The sequence below is a fragment of the Panthera leo genome, chromosome D4 (assembly GCF_018350215.1).
Source record: "Panthera leo isolate Ple1 chromosome D4, P.leo_Ple1_pat1.1, whole genome shotgun sequence".
Lineage (NCBI taxonomy): Eukaryota > Metazoa > Chordata > Mammalia > Carnivora > Felidae > Panthera > Panthera leo.
Window position 1 is genome coordinate 41,484,501 of NC_056691.1, and position 16,437 is coordinate 41,500,937.

Below are 16,437 nucleotides of genomic sequence, written 5' to 3' on the forward strand. Positions count from 1 at the left end.
CACCTCAGTTTACACTGCCTCAAACTAAAACACACATTAATGTAGCCAAATGCTTGGCTAAATGCTTGTTTTTACCGTGAATAGCTTTCATATTGTTCTGCATATCACCTTCTGGATTCCTTAACCTTTTTTTTCCTTCAAATGGCCAAAGCCACAATTAGAGGGAACAGTTCCAATGTCAAATTCTTAGCAATTCCCTTATCCTTCCAAATTCTGGGAAAGATCATAGGTCTTGCAAGTATGTGCCCAACCCTTTTCCTCCCCAGCATCAATAAACAACTTGGTCTGTCTCTTAGGGAAAGGCTGCATTTTGCCACACAGATGATTCACTAAGTAGGCCAGAACGGACAATCCAACTATCAAATATCCAGTACCAGTGTTTTCTTTACCCACATGTGGTGAGTACTCTTTTTTTGCCCCTTTTTTCAACTCTTTACACCCTTGTAGGATGTTACCAACAGCAGAAATACATATGACTCACTGACCTGGCAGAAGATAAGATGACAGTTTACATTATCTTAAAATTATCAACTAGGTTCAGAAAAATAGGTATGGCCAACACATAAGTTTTTCTACAATGGTCTGCCTTTTGGAATGTGATTAAACTTAAGCATGGGTTCTGTTGAGAGCCAGGGCCTAGAATGGTGCCTGCATCATAGAAGGTACTCAGCAAATACTGGGTGAATGGATACATGAATGGGTAACTGGACGGGTAGATGGGTAACTGGCAGATAGATAGAAAAGGGGACACAGGTAAGCATGCATCTGCATACACACACATAATGCAGAGGGCCCTGGGCAGTATTACAGTCAGATGCCATTGTATTTCCATGTAGAAAGGCTATCCTTTTCATCATGGTCTTCTGAATATTCAGGATCCTTTAAGATGAAGTTTACTGACAATGGCATAGCTTCTCAAGATCACCAAGTCTGTTCTTACATCAGGGCCTTATGACTTCTTTCCCTCTGCTAAAATGTTCTTCCTCTAGATCTGTGCAGGACTCACTCTCTAATTTTACTCAGGCCTCTGCAAAAATGTCATCTCTTCAAAGCTGCCTTTACTGATCACTCCATGGCAGGTCCTTAAAATAGTAGGACCCTCCCTACCATAACTCTTCATCCCCTTGCTCTCTTTTTCTTCATAGCCCTTAACATACACCGTATCTATTCTGCTTATTAGTATTAGTTGTCTTCTCCACTGAAATATAATCTCTAGGAGGAAAGGACTTTGTCACATTCACCACAGTATAATCGACAACCAAATCAGTGTCTTAAACAGAAGTATATGCTCAATTAATATGTTAAATGAATACAGCCAAATTATCCCCTGTAGATCACTTTATAAATCTGTTGTCATCTTTTCTCCCAGGAAGTTTCACCCACATCTGGGACCCCTTGCTTAGCTGTTCCCCAAAAATAGTATATACTTAGCAGTCTGCTCATAATGTTACCCATGCCTTTGATGACTTTCACCTTCTGGAAACTCCACAGCTTCTAAAACCATCAAGGACCAGCTCAAAATAGCACCTCCTTTTCTAACCTTATTCCAGAGGAAGACATTATTATTTCCTTTTCTGTACTCCTCCTGATTCTTAATACATAGGAAGACTGTACTACACAGCACTTTGTATTAGTTTGTTGTTTATGTGCATACTTCCCACAACTTAGCAGAACAAGAGCTGCTTAAGGTACCCATTAAAATAGGCTGTAATCTGCCCACACAAATAAAGCCAATTTTCTTTGGACAAAAAAAAAAAAAAAAAAAAAAAAAAAAAAGGGAAGGTGGAGAGAAAAAAAGTTAAAAAAAAATCTGAGTGCCCACAGGAGGTGCCAAAGTGATGCATGATTTCATTTAATCCTGAATACAATAAAATGCAAATATCAGTGATCCCACTTTAAAGATAAACTGAGGCTTAAAACAAGTAATCTTCCCAGGGCCACATGCTAAAACTGAGATTACAACCTAGGACTTCCCTTTTCCATTCCTAGAGAGAAGGAAAAAGATGATGAGTCCTGTGTCACAGGAGCATGAGCGAATGGATAATATGCTCAATGTTAAACTGAGAAACCCTGGGTTTTAGTCCTACTAAAGTTAGTCCTTGCTAGCTTTGTGAGCTTACTTGGGTAAAGCACATAACCTCTCTAAACTAGTTTTCCTCATTTATAAAACAGTGGGTACCACCTACTCTGCCTAAATCTCAAATAGTTTATTTGGAGACCAACTTCAGTAGTGCATGGGAAAGTGATTAGTAAATTATATAGCTCTATGTTATTAGCTCCCCAGAGGTGAAAATCAAGTGTGGGTCCACATTACAGAAGACTCTAGAGCCCTGTGCCTCATCATTTCAGAAGCCATTAACAGTTCAATGTGATCATTTCCTCCCCACCCAGGACATCCCTAAGTCACAACTGCCATACAGAACTACTACCTTGGAGACTCCTAATAAGGCAGCTGTAAACTTCTACTCACCTGATTTTCTTACCTATCTTTAAAGACTAGATATATATAAGTGATTGGTTGTAATGGAAATCCCTGAATTTAAAAAAAATAATAATAAAATTAACTTCTCAAAATGTTTCACATGTCTATATAAATTCACAAAAGAATAAAAATTATCTTGTAAATGACTACTACAGAATTAAATATTAATAGAGGATTTTTTTAAAAACCAAAATATTTAATGAATAAAACTAATCTGAATTTATTTAACTCAACTCCTTAGCTTCAAAGACAAGGAACAGAGCTGGGCCTAAGTTCTGGGTGTGTAGAAAACCACACTAACAATCATCTTCAAACCACCAGTTATTTGAAACAGCTGCAAATATGTTTCCTTAGAAAAACAGATTGGGATTTAGGGGCTTACAAGGTGATAGCAATTTAGTTAACCATTCAAAAGGAAATTTCTATTCAACCCATTAAACTCCTAACATTTCTCCTTTGGGGGAGAGGGGGAAACAGTGACATATTAGTTCAGGAGTTTATTTTGTGTACTTGAAATAGATATTCTGGTCCTCTAAATGGTAGCTGTTACGATGCTACATATTTAAAACATTTTAGAACATATGGCTCAAAAAAGTAAACACAACAAATCTACAAAGCATAGAACAGGACAAAATCCCAGTCTGTTACTCACTAATCAGACCACATCTCCAATATTTTCTTTAAATGCTAGACGAGAAACACTGATCACAATGGAGAACAGCCAGAGAAAACTGGCCACATTTTAACGCATCACAAGAAATGAAAATTAACCAACTTTAAAACAGAAAAAGCAATGAACATTTGATGGCAAAATAGGGGGAACTTTCCACTAGCTTCTCCTCTAGAAATACCATTCTTAAATAAGGCTACCGAATCAATGGTTTTTATTCAATCATTTAAAAAATACTTGTAAGTCTTTATTACTCCCAGTCAGTACCCTAAACAGGAAGGATATAAAGGGGAAATCTTCCAGTCTATCCTCAAGGAGGTCATAGACTATTCTGGTTACATCCTGTCTCATCACTTAAGTGGTTTCATTCTAAAATGTGGTGATTCCACTGACAACATCTTAATAACTTCCACCACCACCACCACCCCGACAATTCCAGTGATTTGCAGGCAACCCACTATATTTTGAATGAACATATACACAGGTTCAGTCTCATTTACCAAATGGGTTATTTACTCTAGCTATGTGACTCTGAACCACACTATATCAAGAAGGGGCTGAACCAGACAATATCTGATATCAGATAATCCTGATATTTTTATTCAAGTTCTTAGAACATTTGCTCTAAAATTGTGTCTTTCTGTAACTACACTCAGGTTCTACCTCTCTACTCTGACATCATACAGGGAAAAAATCACATATCATACAGGGGCAAAAAAAAAAAAAATCACACAAAAAAATCGCAAATCCCTGCTGGGATATCTAATACACTGAATAAAATTTTAAATTAAAGTGTGAGGTGTGAATATTACTTACTTAGTGAGAAGAAAATATGAAAGGGGACTCATGAAAGCAGATTTTCCAAAAATCTTTGCCTTAATAAGCAATTTCCTGTTTGAGTAAATGTACTATTAAACATATAGGAACTTGTCTAGAGACTAGTTATAAAGTTCTGCAATATTAAGTGTATGGTCCAAAACAAGGGAGGAGGTAATCCCCATGCAAGGAAAGATCTAACTGAAGTAGGTAGCCATTCTTATTAGAGATCTGCCATACAAATTGAACCCTCTAATAGTCCTCAATTCCCTCTATCCCACTTCTCTGATAAGGCCTTCATCCTGGTTTCTCGATGAAAAGGGAAATACTATAACAAGAAAAGGACCAACTCTAGACTTATGAAGGCAGTGCTCATTTCATTTCAAACACTGGACTCAACAGGCAGTGCTCCATGTCACCGAGCTCCTATACCTCCACGGCCCCAAGGATGCCTACCGTCCCAATCCAGTCCTCGCCTGCTACTTGCTGGTATTGTTGCACATTAGCATACTATTTCTACTCCACTGGCTGCCTTTTGCCAGAATGCCCACAATTCTTACCAGCTCTGTTAACCATAACTTCACAGGGCCAAAACTTTGGTGTCTAATAACATCCCACTCTAACTACATTAAATGGTGATCTTGAGTCAGGCAGTGACACCAAGTTTCTGCCTAGGGCCTCTTCCCTTTAGCCTGGGACTGATTCGGGGCACCACAGAGACCTGGACTTTGTAGTAAACAACAGCACATTCAGAAATTCTATTTGGGAAACATTTCTGGAAATTGCCTTATCCCAGTCTGGTCTGGTGTTGGGCATGGTATCTAAGTGCTCACATCAATGAGATTCACAAAAATGACAGAAAAGTAATAGCAGGGGTAGTAACAGCATTTAGAAAAATAGGGGGGGCAAGTAAGAGGAAGCTGGCTGTTTCTTTGGCTGAATATACTACTGTTTTGCTCTAGGGGTAAACTCTCAGCTTTAAACCTGGCCTCAATCAGCCCCATTAACATTAACTGTGTTATTATGATAAAGAATCAGCAACACAGAATGAACAATCAACCCAAAGTAGGTAGCTGGGGACTGGGTGTGACACCACCTGTTGGGTCTGGTCAAATCATCTGCCTTTTCTTCATCTATAAATTAAACAGCATGGCCCCATGCCTACTTGTTTAAGTGGCGGTGAAAATAATGAAAAATGCTCTACAAATAAAAGGTGATATTGCCATCACGTAGTTTTTTTTCCTAGTTCTTTCATCCTTCCATTCATTCAATATATATACACTTGAGCACCTACTCAGCACCTGATAGACATATACTAGACACTGTATTGTGTGGTGGAGACATCAACATGAATGAGACATGGCCACAAATCAAGGGGTAAGTGGGGTAAGTTTAACTAAGAAAGCAATTATAACACAGTGTAGTAGGAACAGGAATAGAGGGATACACAGAAAGCTCTATGAGCAAGAAACACAGACCAGGTGGACAAGGTGTTGAGAGAACTCTTACAGAAGAAACATCTGAGCTAAGTCTTGAGCAAAATGTACACGGCTGTGTCATCCTGCAACTGGCTAATACACAAGCCTGTGCAAATCTTACACCTAATAATTATAATTCAGTGACTTTTTCTGTAAACATGTCAACATGAAATGTGTGCACTGGCATGTTTCACTTATACCCATGAAATATTATGTCTAATGTTGCAGATACCTAGCTTGTTCTGAATCCAAGGAATTCTTTATAAATCAGGGCGGTGCCTTAGAAATCTTAGAAACTATCCCATACTAGATAGACCTGTAACTTCTTTTACGTTGAGCAATCCTTACCATCTTATTTTAGTGGTTGAAACTATCCTGTGTTACCAAACAAAAAAGTGTGTTTAATATTTGACTAGCATCAAGAATTTATATCTAAGACTAATTTGGAGATATGAAAATTGCCAAATAATGCCAAATGATTTTCTAAAAAGAACAAAATTTACTAATTCTTAAACCAAGCTATCAAACATCATAAAACTGGGCAAATCAAATGAAGATCATTCACGATATGATCATACTTGTATTCCTAAGCACAGTGGCCAAAGATCCTCTACTTTGCTAATTTTATGACCTCTAAACTTTTTAAAAGTTGAAGGTGGACATGTCCAAGTTTTCTTTCCTTTATAATTAAACATTTGATAACAAAAATAACCAGCTTAAAAAAATCTGTAAACATATACTTCCTACCTGTTTAACTCTTCTTAGGAAATCATCACTAATTAAAAAGACACAAACTACCACAATTAGTTTTTTAGTCATTTTTATAATAAAGACTTCCAGGATTAGAAATGATAAAGAAACTAACATTTTACTTGAAAATGTATCAGTTTATTAGTTCTTTTCTTTGTAATAATTCAATGATTATCTGTATTTATAAAACAGCAGTAATTTCAGTAATTCCTTCATTAATAACTCCTTTCAGTTATTTCTTGCATAAAATCTGAATTTTTCTTTCAATAAATAGGATGTCATGTGACTTTTAGTATATTTTTTCCCCCATAAAATACATTTCTCTATGAAGTTCTACCTTCTTACATACTTTCCTCTAGAGCTATGTTTTGCCAGAGGGCTTTTCTCTCTCTCTGTTTTTGGTCTCATCTTCAATTCTCTGTTTTCTTCACTCTGGTAATTTTGACATTCCCTTGATCTCTGTCATCTCCATTGCAAATATTCTCCCCTATACCTATACAGATGTTTTGTTTTTCTCAATAGCATGAATACTTCAATAAAATAGACAAGCATATTAAAGATATTTAATATGCTTCATTAGAAGAAACAAACAACAGCTTAAAAACACAGGCACAAAAAGGTTACTGACCAATACTCTCAATTATCTGAATACTACAGAGCAACTGACAACACAGTAAACAACATCTGAGCTATCTTGGCAGTTAAGTAAAAACATCTTTCAAGAAACCATAGGTCAGCTTTCAATGCTAAGACTTGTTGGGTGATTCTGTATCTAAACCCTTCAACACACATGCAGCTGATGTGATATGTTTTCTCAGTTCAGACGCCATATCTAAACAGCAAGTTTATCTGTTTTGCTACCGTATAAAATGTAATCTACACTAATCTATTCAAAGCAACATTCACACGTATCTTTTTAAATTTTTTTAATGTTTATTTATTTCTGAGACAGAGAGAGACAGAGCATGAGTGGGGGAGGACACAGAGAGAGAGACACAGAATCAGAAGCAGGCTCCAGGCTCCAAGCTGTCAGCACAGAGCCCAACGCGGGGCTCGAACTCACAAACCCTGAGATCATGACCTAAGCCGAAGTCGGTCGCTCAACTGACTGAGCCACCCAGGTGCCCCTACATTCACACATATTTTAGAAGTGATATATCCTTTAAAAAAATTCTGATGTTTTGAGTAAGTGCTATATATTTCATTTTAATGTAATTAGTATTATTCAACATGGACACTTTACTCACTTTTTTGTTTTTCCTTTGGATAATTTTTTTCTGCTTGAGTTTATAGGGTTTTAAAATTCACATACAAATTCAAGTATTTATGAACTAGTATGAGGGCAGTATTTTACTCTGAAAAATGTTTAAGCCAACAATAAACATTGTAGGTTTCCTATTTGCATTAAAGTGGTGAATAGTAGTATCAGAGAGAAATATATTTCTCACACACACACACACACACACACACACACACACACACACACACAATGTTATGAAATTACTGTCACTGGTTGTTTACCTAAGAATGGTAATGAGATGTGATGACCTACCTTCTTTAGCCAAGTCCTCTTTGTAATAATAACATTAATTCATTCAACAGTTAACCAACATTTGGAGCACTATGTTTATTCAAGGATTTTTCCCTTTGCAAGTCTAACCAGCCCATACAAGAATAGAATCCATAATCAGGTTATTGCTGATTCCATGCTCTACTCAACTGAGATAGGCAGTGCAAACAACTGAAGTATTGTTACTGCACAAGATAATCAACAACGTAGTTAATTGAAAATTAATAGTAAGGCTCCCTACTTAGTGCCAAATGTAGTCATTTGAAGTAGTCACCTCCAACAGCCCAAGAAAGTCAATTCTCAATTATCGAAAAGAAAGGATCATCTGAGCAAATAGGACTTTCGACTTCCTATTGACTTAATTAAATCGAATGAGAGATTTACTCTTTTGATAACATTTCACTTTCTCTAGCATGTATCATTTAGACATAATCAAACAAGAAATCTTCTAAAACCAAAACATTTACCAGATTCTTAATACGAAAGTAAAGAAAGGTGTACTTCAAGTTTATACAGAGAGGAAGCCAGAGTATTTTTTAGAACTTACTGTGTGCCAGACACCAGAGTACACAAAGATGGACACAACTTGGTTCTTACCCTCGAGGAGAGTGTTTTTCGGCTGTTTGCTGATTCTCCACTCTCTTTGTCAGAGAAAAACACCACCTATTCAAGAACTTGACTGTAACTTTATCCCATGTGAATTCTTTCTTGGTTTGCCTGGCCTGTGTGACTTCATGGCTTAAAGATCAGTATTTATCACATTCGTTCACTCATCAAGCAATTATCAGTACTATCCTGTAAGTGCCAGGAATAATAGTTGAGACTCTATCAGTGAAAAGACAAAATCTATCCCTTGGGAAAATCACAGTAAAACTCTAACAAGTTAACTTACCTAAATCCACTGCATAAAGCAGAGATCCCTTGGAAACACCAGTTTAGGCATCTTTACATCACTATTCTAGCATACTGGAAGAGCTAAATGTGTTAATTCGGTACCAGATGAAAAATCTTTGGTTTGGAAATCAAAAGACCATGTTTTGATCACAATAGGTCACTGTGACACTCTGGGCCTCACAGTGTGTCAAACAATGAGGTCGCTGTCTGACCCATGTAATCTCAGGGTCTACTGGTATATGACTGAATATTTGGATTTCAAGTGAGAGAGGTAAACATATTTAACAACCTCAGGATATGCTTTAAACAATTTTAAACCCATCTAAGCTATGATTAGTTCAATGACTAGGCCTATGCTGAAATCACATCTTGAAACATTATTGTAACCATTATTGTGGAATTTACTTTCTGATTTTGATATATTGAGTTCTTTTCTTGTCTTCCCTTACCCCTAGATGTATAATTTGGGTCTGCTGTATTCTTTCAAACGAAGAATTGGCAGGGTGGTTGCTGTTACTTAGGATAAGTGTATAATCTCTTTGACTTTCTCTTGTTGGGCAAAATGCCCAGTGAGTATCAATTTTTTTTAGAGCTACAAATATGGTTTTAATAGATTCACAGATTCCAAATTATTAGAATTCAGAGCACGTCTCTCCCAGGGTGAGCAGATAATTCACAACAATCCATGTAGATGCAAAGGAGATGACAATGGATCAATCTGTATGTGAATAAGTTGAAATAGTGGTTTACTGCTCCTCCTATCTCTACAACCCACTCCCACCCCACCCCCCAACACTGAAGAAAAATGCCTCCTTCTGTGGGAGTTCAAATTAGTTATTATACCCACTTTAGGGACTGAGGAAGACTTACTGTAAATCAGCCACTCAGAAACCACATTTGACATATTTTGGTTAGAATGTAACTATAAGTTGCATAATATGGTACCTATTGATTAAAGCTTGGGATTATAATGGAAAGCAATTGCCATACGTTGAAAGTGACCAACCACAAGATAGAAAATTGTTCCTGAAGAGCCCACAAAAGGAATAATTTTCCTTATAACCTAAAACTCCTTATCCTCTAGACGGCATATTCTATCACTCCTTAAGATTGTATTTTGCCCTAAAGGTGCTAAGATATCTTAACCTCAAATCACCTAACTGTTCAACTCTCTGAGACCAAGAGAAAGTTCTAGCAGAGTAAACTGAATTCTTTATTGAAACAGTAATGGCCATTTTGAACTGGAGCAAAAGAGCAAATCAGAAAAATGTCTCACTGGATAACAATTCCCAATTGGCTGAGGATGTTATAATAGTTATAAATTCATATTAGAGTCTGCCTTTCTGGGTTTTTTTCTGTCCTTTTTACTTCTATAAAATATAATAATTTATTGAGGGAGTTACTGTGTGTCAGATACAGTGCAATCGTGTCCCTTCTATCTACCTGTACAAATAGAGAACTCGTTTTTCTCTGCCACCCATAAAGTATCACTCCTATAAGCAGTATATATTTCTTTAAAAACAGAAATACCCAGGTAGGAAAGAAATCATATACCACAGAGAAAGAATTAAGATCAGTTCATCTACTTCTAAGAAGCAATGGAACTGGATGGAGAGCATTATGCTAAGTGAAATCAGTCAGGCAGAGAAAGACAGATATCATATGTTTTCACTCATATGTGGATCCTGAGAAACTTAACAGAAGTCCATGGGGGAGGGGAAGGGGGAAAAAAAGTTACAGAGAGGAAAGGAGTCAAACCATAAGAGACTCTTAAATACTGAGAACAAACTGTGGGTGATGGGCATTGAGGAGGGCACCTGTTGGGATGAGCACTGGGTGTTGCAAGGAAACCAATTTGACAATAAATTATATTTAATATAAAAAAAAGCAAAAGGTGCTGGAGACTTGAACTGCAGATTGAATGGATGGTAGGAAACTTTGATGTTTCATACCCTCTGCATGAGTCATGATAGTAGTTAACCTTATAATTTTGGGACCATGACTCCAGTAAAAATACATAACTACAATAAAAAGAGCACATATAATAATTGTGTAACTAAATTGCTTTTGTTAAAAGTTGGTCTCTGAAACAGATTCTTCTGTCATATAACTGGCGAAGACATGCGTAATGTTTTAATCCTGCTGGGGACTATTTTTTAGTTTTTCCTTACAGTCTACCCTAAATCTTCACTCATGTATCAGATGTCTCGGTTCAACAGAAGCATGAACTAGACCTACTGGGGTTCCTCGGTCCATTTGGAAAAACACAGTGAGGATTTGGGCCTTCATTTTTGAAGATGTGAAAGAGCCAAATCACCCTGTGACAGAATTCTGCTAAATAACTCTGTGTTTTTTAGAAGAATATTAACAGTAGCTGAGCAGTTAACAACTTTCCCCTATTCCAAAATCAAGGATATGGAATATAATTGAGATAATGCCTCTAAATGTTTTGTGCTTCCTGTGGATAAAGCAGTGGATCTGTGTCCATGAAAGGGAAATGCATTACACATTCCAGTTCACTCTGATCTGACCAATATTCCAAGTGGTATGCTAAAATTACTAAGGAAAATGCCAACAATCCTTTCAAATACCAAAGTTAAGGTAAAGACACAACTGAACCCATGTGAGAAGAGCACTACAACAAATGAGGCAGCAAATACTGCGGAGTACTCTTACGCTTTTAGATCCATATAAAAAAACAACCTGTCTGTCCCTACAGTGGGCTCCATCTCTGCACCACCAAAAACCCTTCCTGTCTCACTTCTTATTCCAGCCACATCAACTCACTTCCCCCATTTATAGCTAAGTGTCGTCTGACTCTGAGTTTGCCTCACATGCATCATGCTTCCTGACAAATTGGAAGTGTAGGGACTTAATGCTCAAAGGACCACAATGATCCACCAAGAATGAGAGTCAATGGGTAAACATTTTCCCCTTTTATTCTGCGGGGAGACATATTCATGAGGTGCCTCCAAAGGCCCCAGTGGGAATGAGCACCCATTAGTAGTACTGATCACTTTAATAATTCATCATTGTGGTTTCCTCTGATCCTTCATTCTTACTCTGGACTCTACCCAAAGTACCGTCATGTAAGTCATCATCTTGTGATCTGTTTGCAAGGGGACCTAGTTAAGTCAGCTCTCCAAAAGATCCTAAAACGTATAAATAAAATAATATCTGAATGGACCAAAACACAAGAAGATATCAGATAGTGACATACACAATTCACAGTAAAAAAGAATAGATAAATGATAAAAGGAGAGAAACTAGAAAAGCACCCAGAAGACCCAGAAGGCTGGATCTTCCCATCCAGAAACAGTAGCAGCCCATGGAGGAACCATACTCAGAAAAATTCTGAAGGGCACAACTTGTAGCCCTTCTACTTTTATTACTAGGGCTTCTATTTGACAGAGAGCGAGACTATACCCTAGAGCTGCTCATATGCTGTGGTCATATGCATCATTCCCAGTTAGATATAGGACACACAGCCTCATATTGTCTTTTCAAATCTTTGAAACCTACTTCCTAACAGATCTGAGAAGCAGGCTCTCATAAGTGAGCAGAGAAGGGCAGTCAGCCCACACTGTTAGTCACCTCTTCAACCCAGAAAGCTTCCTGTCCCACCATATGCTTGGCTCCAGTCAGCAGATCCCCGGATTTCAATACTGGTTTGACAAGTATTGTCCTGCACAGCTTCCCAGGAAACAGACCCAAACTCCATCAAATATATCTGCATAGTACAACAGTGATTGAAAATCCAAGTTGCATAATCCAGAACAGAGCCAAGTGTAACACTGAAAAAGTATCCTTACATGTATTGTGAGGTTGTCTTACGCCACAGTTTCTCTCATTAAGCACATTCTGAACAAATCATTCATAGATGATTGTTCTGAAATCTTTTAGTGGTTACTGATTCACAAAACCACAGAAATAATACATATTCTGCTAACAGTCAGGGATGTTGCTATGGCATCACAGATAATCACTTTTGAAACAGAGGTATCTTTGGCACTCTTCTGAAGATGAAACAAAAATCTTTAAAATATTATACCCAAATATCTGATTTGTCAATTTGGAAATGTTTAATACCAACACAAACCAGTAAAGAAGGGAAAAAATCCTGATTGTTCAGGGCAAAATGAAATCACAATTAAGATTTTATAGGGGCGCCTGGGTGGCTCAGTCGGTTAAGCGGTTAAGCATCCAACTTCAGCTCAGGTCATGATCTCGTGGTTCGTAGGTTCAAGCCCTGCGTTTGGGCTCTGCAGACAGCTCAGAGCCTGGAGCCTGCTTTGGATTGTGTCCCTCTCTCTCTGCCCCTCCCCCACTCATACTCTGTCTCTCTTTCAAAAATAAACATTAAAAAATAAAAAAGAAAGCTGTCATTATACACATTCATAACTGCTCTGTGTATTAACCCTAAAAGGACACTGTTCTAAATCCATTCTCTAGATGAGCTTAGGTAGCAACAACAAATATCAGTCATCAGGTTCCATTCATAAAAGTAAATCAAAGTAAATCACCTGTGACATCTTTTTCTCTGCAAGTCCTTAGTTAAATTATTAGACACCACTCCAAATTCTGTTAAAGACTAAAAGAATGCCATGAAGTAGTTAAGCAACCTGAGAGCAAAATCAGTAAAATACACACCTTTGATTTAATTTCCCCAAAACAAAGTTTTCATTTTGGGACATAAAGAAACCAACCTCTGGGGGATGGGGATGAGGAAAGCAAGCAGAGTAAAAAGGGCAAAAAATACCAAGCAAAAGTCCTGAATCAAGTTCCAACTAATGACACTAACAATTTCTTTTTTTTGCACTAGGATTCTGTTTATTTTTTTTCAAGTGTTTCTGTTTTCTGCTCCCTAGCTGACAGGAATGCTTTCCCTTGCACATGAAAGATAGCGAATGGTCCTTGCATGTGTTGACATGGACTTCTATGACTAGGAGTTATGAGCAAAATTCCTTTGCACATCAAAGAAAAAAAAAACTTTGTTTATTCAAGAAATTCCTAATGGCTTCATTTATAAGTAAAATTTTCTCTTTATTTGAGACCCAGTGGCACAGTGGCATATAGCTACAAGATAGCAAGCAACTCTCATAATGAACTCTGCACAGTTTTGAGAAAATAGTATCTGAAGGCAGTTTTTCCTTCTAGGGTCAGCAGATGAGTGGTTCGAAAAGAATAAACTATCCTAGGGACAGCACATAACTGGAGGGGGAGGGGAGGAACATTCTTGCTAATTAAAATTTCCAGTTCTTATGGCCCTCTATATACACAAATCCCAGTCAAGAAAGGCCTGCAGGATCAGGCCTGTACCAAGAAAAAGTATACCATCATCACATTAATTGTATTATTACTTCATAATGCTAACCAGCCAGGTTTATATAGAAGAGATTAAATAACAAGATAATCTTATAAACAATGCTCATTTCATCAGTATACCAAATAAGTTTGATTTATATCAGCAACTGTTCTTCTAATTAATTTATGCATCCACATGCTTTAATTTACACAGACAGACACCTACACTGGGCTAGGGATGGCTATTTTTTTAACATTTTGAACTTTAAGACAGGTTTACCTTTAGACTTCCCAATGTTCACACTTCAAAAATGAAGTGACTGCTAAAATACCCTGCATTAAAACTGAAGCATGCAGAAAGAAAACATTTTATCAAACTTAATACCTATCTCCCCCTGCCAACACTTGTATGTTTAATTTTAGTTTTGTATAGCTTTACTTAAACTTACAACCAGATCTGTTTATTCCAAAATTGTGAACTTAAATCTTTTTACCAATATTTCCCTCAAAGCCTTTTGGATATATAACCTCATCTTGTTACAGCATCAACCCTAAGCTCCAACATTTGTTTTCATGCAGTTTCTAGCAATTTGAAGAGGGGAAAGAAAGGCTGCTAGTTTTTTAAAAAATCATTTCTGTTAACATCAGGGACTTGGATAAAATTTTTAAAGTACACTCCAGGCTGCTGGTTTACAATCACAAGTACCACTAGTCAACAGTTTGAAATGAGAAAATTCTAGAAAGGAAGGAAAATTTAACCAGAAAGCTAAAAGCATGCCTGAATCCAGACCCGCTTAAATAAGCTATCAGTAACATCATGGTAATGCCAGCGCTCTTTGGAAACCCTTAAAAATAACAATATAAAGGACTGTCTTGGTGTCAGGATTATTCCACTATAGTCATTTTACAATGTCCATGGATAGTTTCAGTGTGGGAGTAAGGATGTCTATTTACCTATTTAATCAGGCAAGTAAAAAGGTTTTTACATGTCTGTGATATAAAACTTTTATTTATGTATTTGATCAATGTTTATTTGTAGGACATTAATACAGTAACAGATGTCAGCTACATTCTCTGTTTTTGATTATAAACTCCTAGAGGGCAGAGACACTGTCTATTCAGCTCACTTTCTATAGGATGCAAACACAGTACCATATTCAAAAAGGCACTTAAAAATGGTTTTCATCATAACAATGATTTCAAGGGTACTTGCCCTGCATCTATGCTCCATGAAGCTCCAGTGGCAGGTACTGAACATTAAAAAATAACACTTATAATTCTTGGGTAATTCCATTCTTCAGAGGTCTGTAATGGCACTTCTCTTTTGAAACAGAGAAATTTAGATGGAACTATTTCCACCTCTTAATGTTCAAGAGTTAGCTTTTGTCAAACACCTATATACTAGAACTCACACTAGAAAATAAAAGCAAAAAAGCCAGAGCCAAACATTCCATTTCTTAGCATCAGGTTAGCATATTTCCTGCATCAGGCAGAAGGATCTGCTGTTTTCATGAGGGAACTTGCTAACACCATTACTGTGGTACCTAAAAATGTAGCCTCCTTGCATTCTTAATACTCAGATTATAAAGAACAAGGGACACAATAGACGAAATAATATTCCATGATAAGAAAACAAAACTTAGAGCACTGCTGTATAATGCTTATAAACTCTGAAGGACTAAAAACCAGTAAAAAATATCTTAAAGGCTCTGACATCAGAAATGGAGAATGTTTTGCCAACTATGTCATTTAGGCTAAATCTTAAAATTTCTGGACCTGGGTTTCCAAATACATAAAATGAAGACATTAGATTACATAAATTCAGCTAATTTCCAGGTTTAAGTTATGAAACCATATTTTAAAAAATACTGAGTCCTAAAGAATCTCACACACATGTTTTCAAAATGAGGCGCCTGGGTGGCTCAGTCAGTTAAGTGTCTAAGTCTTGGTTTTGGCTCAGGTCATGATCTCAGGGTTTGTGAGTTCAAGCCCCACGTGAGGCTCCGTGCTGACAGTGTGGAGGCTGCTTGGGGTGTCTCTTTCTCTTTCTCTCTCTCTGCTCCTCCTGCATACGTGTTCTCTCTCTCCCTCTCGCTCCCTCAAAATAAACAAACATTAAAAAAAATAAAGCATCTCACATATAAATTGAGATTCCATTATCTATCCTAACAGAAGTTTTTCTTTCTTTTGCAGGTGGAACTAGGTGAACTATGTGTTTTCAGTATAAATCTTCATTTATGTAATGTTACTTATTATGACTAACTCAAAATATTCAAACAGAATATCACTAGCTATTCTTATAAACATAAGAAATATGGATTACTATGTAATGACATATACATTGTAGGTATATACAAAACCCACATACATGCACACATTCCCACATAAACGTACAATTCTCTCTATTCAAGCCAAGAATTAAAATACTTCCTGTTTTTCTATCTTTTCTTCCTCCTATGAAGCATCTATGAAG

At 37.0% G+C, this 16,437-nt stretch overlaps 1 protein-coding gene across 17 annotated transcripts in view; it reads right to left on the reverse strand.

Annotated features, from left to right (window-relative positions):
* Positions 1-16,437, reverse strand: part of BNC2 (basonuclin 2) — a 428,281-nt gene that overhangs the window by 223,665 nt on the left and 188,179 nt on the right. Inside the window, exon 1 of one of the 17 annotated variants that reach the window (XM_042912991.1) lies at positions 8,659-8,743. The exons of the other annotated variants lie outside the window; for them this stretch is intronic. The gene's annotated coding sequence lies outside the window, so the exon portion shown is untranslated. Of the gene's footprint in view, positions 1-8,658; positions 8,744-16,437 lie in introns of those variants that run through there. 17 annotated transcript variants of the gene reach the window in all.